At 43.0% G+C, this 8,700-nt stretch overlaps 1 long non-coding RNA gene across 2 annotated transcripts; it reads right to left on the reverse strand.

Moving 5' to 3' along the window:
- Window positions 1–2,964: 2,964 nt before the first annotated feature.
- Window positions 2,965–6,025, reverse strand: LOC127312676 (uncharacterized). Of its 2 annotated transcripts, none has more exons than XR_011748361.1 (4): window positions 5,742–6,025; window positions 4,953–5,576; window positions 4,283–4,439; window positions 2,965–3,174 (listed from the first exon to the last, which is right to left on the reverse strand). It is a non-coding gene; the product is annotated as an uncharacterized lncRNA (long non-coding RNA). The 2 variants fall into 2 exon arrangements; XR_011748362.1 differs by having other exon boundaries at window positions 5,699–6,025.
- Window positions 6,026–8,700: the final 2,675 nt, after the last annotated feature.

Here is an 8,700-nt window from a genome sequence, read left to right on the forward strand (position 1 = left end):
AACAAGAGTTGTTGCTCCGTTGATGATGATGTAGTTGCGGCAGAATTCTTCGAAGATGGAACCTACTAGGTTAAGGCATAGATCGTCCAACCCACGTCAAACCTAAGACCTAGAGAACTCAGATAAGAGAGAAGACCCAAAACTCGCAAAGATAAGGGAGACAGAATAGAGGTAAGGAGAAAAATCAGAGCTAATCAGATCTATCCGACGAATTTTAGAAAATAGTTTTGACACTAGACACAACAACGTCCATTGGCCAGGTTATCCTACAAGCTGGACTAGTGGGGTACCGTCAACCTGATGCTCTGATACCAACTTGTGACGCCCCAAAACCGGTACCATGAGGATCCCAGCGAATCCGCCGAAATCCGCACGATATCGATTTTAGGAGACGCACCACTGATACGCGTACAGCACGCGTCCGTTGGGAACCCCAAGAGGAAGGTGTGATGCGTACAGTGGCAAGTTTTCCCTCTGTAAGAAACCAAGGTTTATCGAACCAGTAGGAGCCAAGAAGCACGTTGAAGGTTGATGGCGGCGGAGTGTAGTGCGGTGCAACACCAGGGATTCCGGCGCCAACGTGGAACCTGCACAACACAACCAAATTACTTTGCCCCAACGTGACAGTGAGGTTGTCAATCTCACCGGCTTGCTGTAACAAAGGATTAGATGTATAGTGTGGATGATGATGTTTGCAAAGAACAGTAGAACGAGTATTGCAGTAGATTGTATTCGATGTAAAAGAATGGACCGGGGTCCACAGTTCACTAGTGGTGTCTCTCCCATAAGATAAATATCATGTTGGGTGAACAAATTACAGTTGGGCAATTGAAAAATAAAGAGGGCATGACTGTCAACACCCGGATTTTTAAGTCCGGATGCCTATTATGTCATACATCGCAATCCCAGGAATATTGTTGTTGCGAGGCATAATAGTTAAGTATCACAGTCATCATTCATTACAAACCATAATGTCTTACAAATTGGAATCACATGATCCATATTACACGAATAGTTGATCTATTGATCAACGAACAAACACAAGTTCATAGCGGAAGCGTAAGATACAAGGACTCTCTAGTCCACAGGCCAACGCTTGACGTCGGAAGACTCCTAGTTGTCGTAGGCGTCCTGCTGGTCATCTCCTTGTTCATCTTCATACTCTGGCCATTTGAATAGCCAGGGACAAAGCCGTGAGTACTTCAAGTGCTCACAAACTAATACTAGTGTAAGTGCTAGACATTTCTAGTAAGGTTTGCTAAGCTCTAGTTTATTTGTATAAAGCCAATTTTAGTTCACAAGTATTTGAGTAAAACCTTATTCAGGTGCTAACTAACTCAAGTGGGAACATTAGTGTCATTCCCACCATTCAAGTGGTGATTTCAATTCAATTCACCAATTCACAATTCATTTCACCATCATTTTCAAGAATTTGACATCGGAAACTGTATGGCCTTTCCAACCGTCCGTAACCGTGGACGCGGCTATTCGAATAGATTGACACTCTGCAGAGGTTGCACACTTGTGCCACAACATTTGATTTCATCCGTCGGGATTACCCCGAATCATCGTAACACAGTACGCGGATCATCAACCATAACCTTTCACTTATAAATCCTAGTATGAGCACCTCTACCCATGAGCTTGGCCTCCCAATGAAGACCAACTGTCAACCTGGGAACTGCACAGGGCTTGGCCGTACAATTCACATCATTTCTCAACAACGGAGGCAGCCTCAAGCATAACCCCTATGATGTGTGTTCAGAGGGAACCCATACTAAGACGCATAAATTTCCAGTTAAGCCCTACCCATAATCAGGTATTGTGGGGGTACTCAATATTGGAAAGGTATCGCATTCAAACCAATATCGGTTTTATCAAAAATCACCATCTTCTCTTTGTCATATTCACCTTCAAAAATCATTCAATGGAATGCTTCATCATTCCAAGGTTTCAAAATTCAGTTCAAGTCACATTGTTCCCATCTGGAGTAGTCAAGTTTTAATCATTAGCACTAGCTCTAAATCATGAGGGGTGCTATCTTGCTTTGCTTGATTGAGACTAACCTTACTACTCTAGTAAACTTCTTTACTTTGACCAAAGTTAACTATAAAAGTAACTCTTGGAAAACAACAAGTAAAACTTGTAATGTAGAAACTTGGGATAGGCTTATGGTAAGAAAAGATAAGACTATGGTGCCTTGCCCCAAAGGGCTTTGCACTTTGCAAGAATATTTGCTTGCAACATTATAACTTGAAATAGTCTAGCTTGCATTGGTGTTAGCTTGCCTTGGTTGTTGAGGTGGTCAAAGTGCTCTTCTTCCACTACAAGAAATTTGTTGACTTGCGACCCTCCATTTTTGTCACTGAATCGTCACTATATTTAATATATGACGTTTTTATGACAAAAAATAGATCGTCAAAAACGGAGCGTCAGGAATGAACCAACATGACCTTCTACTTGGAATCGTCATGGTTGTCTATGACAATATTACATCGTCATAACATCTATGACGATCTAGTATCGTCACCGGCAATCTGGCCATGCCACATCAGATCCTACATGGCCAGCCTGACGTGGCAAAATTGTGACAAAATTAGATCATCGTAATCAAAAATCAGCCCAGTCCATTTCACTGGTCTAGATGGGCCAAGTCCATTAATACCAGCCTTTTTCTAGGCCTTCCTTTTGTTGGTCCATTTGTCTTCTGGGATTTGGCCTTTTTAGAATCCGTGCGTCTCTTGCGTCTCAGCCTTTTAACAAACTTTTTGGTCCATTTTTTTTGGGCCATAGCGTATTTATAGGCTTTTTCATTTCGGGCCTTGGCATTTTTACTTGTCAGACTGCATTACCTCTTCTTAGGTTTCAGTTTCCCACGATTTTGCAATAATTAAACAACAAATAATCATAACCAAATAAGACATGAGATTATTTTCACAACAATTATTAAGTCTATTACAATATTCCAGCTATCAAACACTGCCAGCTAAATCTACCACAAAATGAACCCATGTAAGAACAATATGAGTCAAAGAAAGAATGATAAACAATGCAACAACTTCCAGACAGCCGGACCTGCAAGTCCATTCTTGCTGCTGCATCATCAGGACCTCTCCCAACCTATAGGGCCCTTTCTGCTGCATTATCTGACCTCTCGTAGGCAAATGTAGATATCTGTCAATATCATCACAAGCAAGGTTGTAAGTGTGACTGTCAATGGTTGCTACTGTACTGTGCATTTGAGTTTAGTTGTACGTGGCTTGGTGGCCCATAAATAATGCACAGTTAAATGCACTACAGAAATATATACTTCCTAACATGCATAGAATAATAATGTCTGCTATCAGGTCAAAGAGCGAGAACCAACAGCCATGAATGAGCACACTCTAGGCCACCACAAAAAATAAACAAGCATCATACATGACGACTGAACACAATCTGTAGGTGAAATAAACCTAAGATTTTACAGAATATTAACTTAAATAGCATGTGAATACAAGTTACACCTGTAATGTGATCTATAAAGCAAATCAAATATAAGGAGAACTAACTATTGTTGAACTAACTGTTCCCCTAAAAATAACGTTGCTAATATGCAAAGATATTCGCCTTTGCAAAAACCCAGTGATAAATAGAATACATGGAGCTAAGTTGTACATCAAACTACACTCGTATGATAATATAGAAGTAATTGTGAGCCTTTTTTAGTTTTTTGCATGTGTGAAAAACTGTAGAAGCTAATGGAAAGAATAATAGCATCAAGCGATGACAATGATATTCAAAAAGCTGTATAGGTACCTACTATCTATCTATGAAGAAGAAGAGTGGAAGTACCTACATTTGAGTTACAGCACATAGACTTAGGGAATGAAATACAAAATATAATATTAAGTAATCTTTAGATAGTATCTGCAAATCACATGCTACAATTGTTGTACAAGGAAGCCTTGTCCGAGCATATAATCCCAGGTCTAGGATGTACAAGTTCATTAACATTTCTACATGCGCATCCATACAAAAGAACTCTCCAAGTATTTGCAGACAAGAAAAACTGTTGTGCTTGGCCACAGCAAGATGCAAAGTGTGGTACTGGACAGGAGTAAGAACTGGTCAAAAAATAAGGAGAAAAGTGAAAGAACAAAACAACTGAGTTGAAGCAGCCAGTGGGGCTGTTTCTAGAATAAGTGGACCGATCAACTAGCAGTTCAGGGATTTGTTCTCACAGCATCAAATTCTACAAATATCACAGGCATGTTGATATCAGACAAAACAAAGCCGTTACCTTCTTCCCTCCATCAACGCCACAACAACCTGCCGATTGCTCACCGTGTGCACCGCTTACTCTGGCATCACGTCCCAGCGGCTGGCTACCTACCACCACCTGGCCATGTGGTGCAGCAGGAGTAGCACCGACTCTTCCTTCTCTCCTTGTACTGCTCCTGGAATTCCAAAAAAAAATGGAACAATGTGAGACAAGCAAGCATGGCAGAAAGATATCATCATAGTTCTTCTAGTATTGCATCGTCGAAATAATAGCATGTTCATTTTAAGCAAACACATTACAGAACAAACTAGACTTTTGTTCCAAAATATCAGACTTCAAATTTGGCTTTTATATAGAAACGATATAGAAACTGGAACAAAGATAATAAGCAACAATACAAAGCAGAAAAGCCTCATTTGCTAAAGAAATATTTGTGTTGGCCCACTGTTATTAACTTCCAAAGTACTAATAGTAACCAGCTCAGACAAAGTTCTCATATTGATTGAACATATTATGTTTTTCAATCTATTGCAGTCATCACTGGAATTCAAGTAAAACCACTCTAGAACAAATCAGAATGTCATTATCTAGAATGTACATTTATTCAATCATTAGAAATGAACCAATCAAGTTCATTTGATAAAAGCCAAAATGTAAGGTGCAGAGATGGGGACAAATATATGCATACCCTAGTGCCATCAACATCAGGCAAGACGGGCAGGATGTCAGAGTGTGAGCCGCCGCTGCTGTGGAAAGTATAAGAGAAAAAAGAGAGTAATAAACATGTAAGATACTTCAACTGTAAAGGTGACATGCCATCTATACAGGACCTAGAAAGCAATAGCTAAAACAGAAAATACCAGAGGAAATAGGAATGAAAGCACGAACACTAAAGCATGGAGAAAATGAACTAATGTAGAAGCAAATTAATAACATGAACAATGGCATATACAAACCCCTGCATGCCATAGTTATACAATTAACTAATTAAGCTATATGTACAGTGGCACAACTTCCCACACACAGTTCTTGTACATGTTTGCAAACATGTGTAAATGTTACAATTTACAGTCAGTAGCTAGCAATTTACAGTTTACATTGTAAATTATCTCCTAAGCCGGTCAACAGGAGCATCTATCAAGAATCACATAGAGAAACGCCACATTAAAAATCTAGAATTAGCTACAGCAAAGAGAGAGGCGTGAAGGGGAGATGGGGGATGGAGAGAACGAGAGAATACATCCTCATTTGAGATATTGGCTAGCTCCTGTGGCTGCACTCCCTGCTTCGTGAACACCCACAACACATAGCCCTGCATGATTTAAAAAACTATAAGACTGAAATGTGATGAGAGATCCAGAAATTCAGGAGGCCAATAATCAACACGGTAGAAACCCCAGATCCAGCACCTGGTGGTACCACGAATGCACGTACCCCAAATTGCAATCACTGACGCGAGACGAGAGCAACGACGCACCTCGGGCAGTGGCGCACACGCTGCCGGTGCGCTGGCTCCGGAAGATCCCCGCGGCGGCTGTCCTGCCCGCCTCTCGAGCCCTGCGAGATCCGCCTCCCGCGACCACACGCCGCAGCAGATCCTGCGGCCCTCCGACATCTCCACATCTTAACGGGGCGACAGGTGAGTGTCGTCAAAGATCGAAGGAGACGGGGCGGAGGAGTCTTGGGTGTCGATGTTCTTCTACCCGGCGACGGGGCGATGATGGAGATGGAGGTGGGGAATTAGGGTTAGGTCCCGCTCACACCTCACAGTATATGTATATCCCGCCGTGGCCCGTGGGGTACGAAATATTTTGACCCCGCGCATATATCCCGCGGTGGCACCATATTTTCCCTTCCGCGCTCATTTTTTCCCATACTTCACCATGTCTGAACTAGTGTGACTGCGTCTGGGACCCTTCCTCTTAGGCCCACGGTTCATGTCACAGAATACGATCAGAACAGTATTACTATGATTTATTGCTAATGAAAATATACGAATAGATTTATTTTAGTGACTGATTTCCCTATTTTATTTGACTAAATAATACAATAACACATGTTGATGCTGGATCCCGTATTTTTGTTGCGATATTGAGATGGCAAACATATGGATACAACACATATGTGGAACAACTGAGGTGGCACACGCATGGACACGACACATATGCGAAACCGTTGAAGTGGCCCAAAATAAAAATAACGACGATCTTAATGGGTCGCAAGCGCCTAGAAATAACGTCATAGACCGTGTGGATCCAACTATGACGATTTCATCCTAGAAAATAATTACATTTTTACCTAAATCGTCGTAATTTTCTAGGGTTTTGACCCCTACAAACATGTAGCGACAATTTAGTGCGAAATCGTCGTAGAATCATGATGATTTTTCCTAGGGTCACTAAGAGAAGGTCACAAGTCAACACATTTGTTGTAGTGTTCTTCGGGGTAGAATCCTTCCTCTTCCTGGTATTCTCCGGCACTAGCGTCTATACACGAATACGAGGATACAATCCCCAAACAATACTTAAGTAACCTTAATTAGCCTTAATGGCTCACTCCAAATGATCTAGCATCATTACTTAGCATGGCTACCAAGAATTAATCTAGGTTTTTCTTACTTAGGGTTAGAGAAATAAATTCCTCTCATTACATATGTAAATGATAGTTTCCATTTAGTTCTTGAGGAATAATTTCCTCTCATTGAATCTTCTTAAGATTTAACTTCCTCAAACAATTATACATGAAATCATGTTGACATAAGTCAACCATTCATCATCATCATTTGAGGAATTGATTTAAATGAGGTAGAATACCTCATACCATTTAATGATGCCTATTATGATTTAAAATCACCAAGCATTTCATTTGAGAGTATTTTACCAGGGGTCAATACTTCATATTAAAGTATTTGGGACAAGATTTAAATGAAGTGAAACACTTCATATAATTTACATAATAGTTTTGGACAATATCAACTAACTAGAATAGCCATATAGTCCTTTAATTAAACTAGGGCATGATCATGCAAAGTGACCACACCATTTTCTTGCAGAAACAATTAGTGTAAGTCAAATGTGAGCTATTGGAGTTGGAATTAACTTAATATCTATTTTGGTTGATTTTTAATAATTATTTGCATATGGAAAAGTCCATGCCTTCTTCTTTTTATCAGATTAATTCAACAACATATCTTGAAGTGGGACCAGTGGCATATTGTAGATCTTTTTCATAGCTTTCCAACAATATGAAATTTGTTAAATTTGGCCAAGCCAAACAGATTCTATTGAATTTCAAAGTTGGAGCCAGTATTGAATTGAAATGGATTTGAATTAACTGGATTTGAATTAATGGGCTGGCGGAAAACAAAACTGGGCCGAATCAGTTTGAAACGCAGCAAAGAAGAGTTGGGCCGGCCCAGCTAACGCTGCGGGCAGGTGACAAAGAGCCACAACTATCAGCGAGCCAGGCTTACCGAATCGGTACGCGTGAGTGGTGGCCGTTGGATTAGAAGCTCGATCTACGGCTGAGGTTCGTCGTCTCCGTCGAGCGGAGGTGCTTGCTGGAGTGGCGGAGGTAGGGGGTCGCCGGCGTGCTAGAGCTCCGGCGAGGGGCGGCGCAGATGCTTGGCGACGTTGTCGACGAAGGGGAGTCGCCTGGTACCGGTGGCGTCGCCGATGGTGCTCGAATTCGTCGACGGCGATCTCAGCTCCTCCGCGGGCTCCGGCGATCAATTGGGTGGCTCCGGTGAGTAATCGGGTGAGAGGAGTGGACGAGGAGGATCAGAAGAGAGAGGGGAGTGATGTTGGTGTGAGGAGTTGGGTGCGGGAGCTTCTCCTTTTATAGGGTCAAGTTGGCCGTGAGGTGGGCGGCGAAGGCGACAGCATAGCGGCGGCTCCGGCGAAGGAATGGGGTCGGCGAGGTGGGCGCAAGGTAGGCGGCGTCCAGGTGGTTCTAGTGAGCTAGGGGACGAGGTGGGGGACGGCCTGATACGCGCGCGAGAGGACGAGGTGCTGACGGCAGGGTTGCGGGATTCCGATGATGATGTCAATGGCGGCAGTGCTCGAGCAAGACAAGGAGCGTGTCTGGTGGGTTTCTGGCACGGTGGCGAAGCTCAACGTGGTGCATGGGGGTCCAGAGGAGGCTTGCTTCGGCGGCGTTGCGCGTGGCCAGAGTCTGCCGGTGGGCGCTTCCACGACGTCCTCGGCATCGACAAGGGCGCGTTAATTCCGGCGATGTCCTTCGTCCTCCTCGACAGGTAACGGTGCTAGGTGCTGTAGGGAGTCGAGGTGGCACTCTTGGGCATGGTGGCCAGGGTGATGAGTGAAGGGGAGAAAAAGGAGAGGGACATGGCCGGCATGGCCATGCCATGCTAGCTTGGTTAGCTCCTCCTAGGGTTTCTGTGGGTTGGCTAGGGTGATAGAGGTCAAGGGAACAAT

The sequence above is a fragment of the Lolium perenne genome, chromosome 7 (genome assembly GCF_019359855.2).
Source record: "Lolium perenne isolate Kyuss_39 chromosome 7, Kyuss_2.0, whole genome shotgun sequence".
Classification (NCBI taxonomy): Eukaryota; Viridiplantae; Streptophyta; class Magnoliopsida; order Poales; family Poaceae; genus Lolium; species Lolium perenne.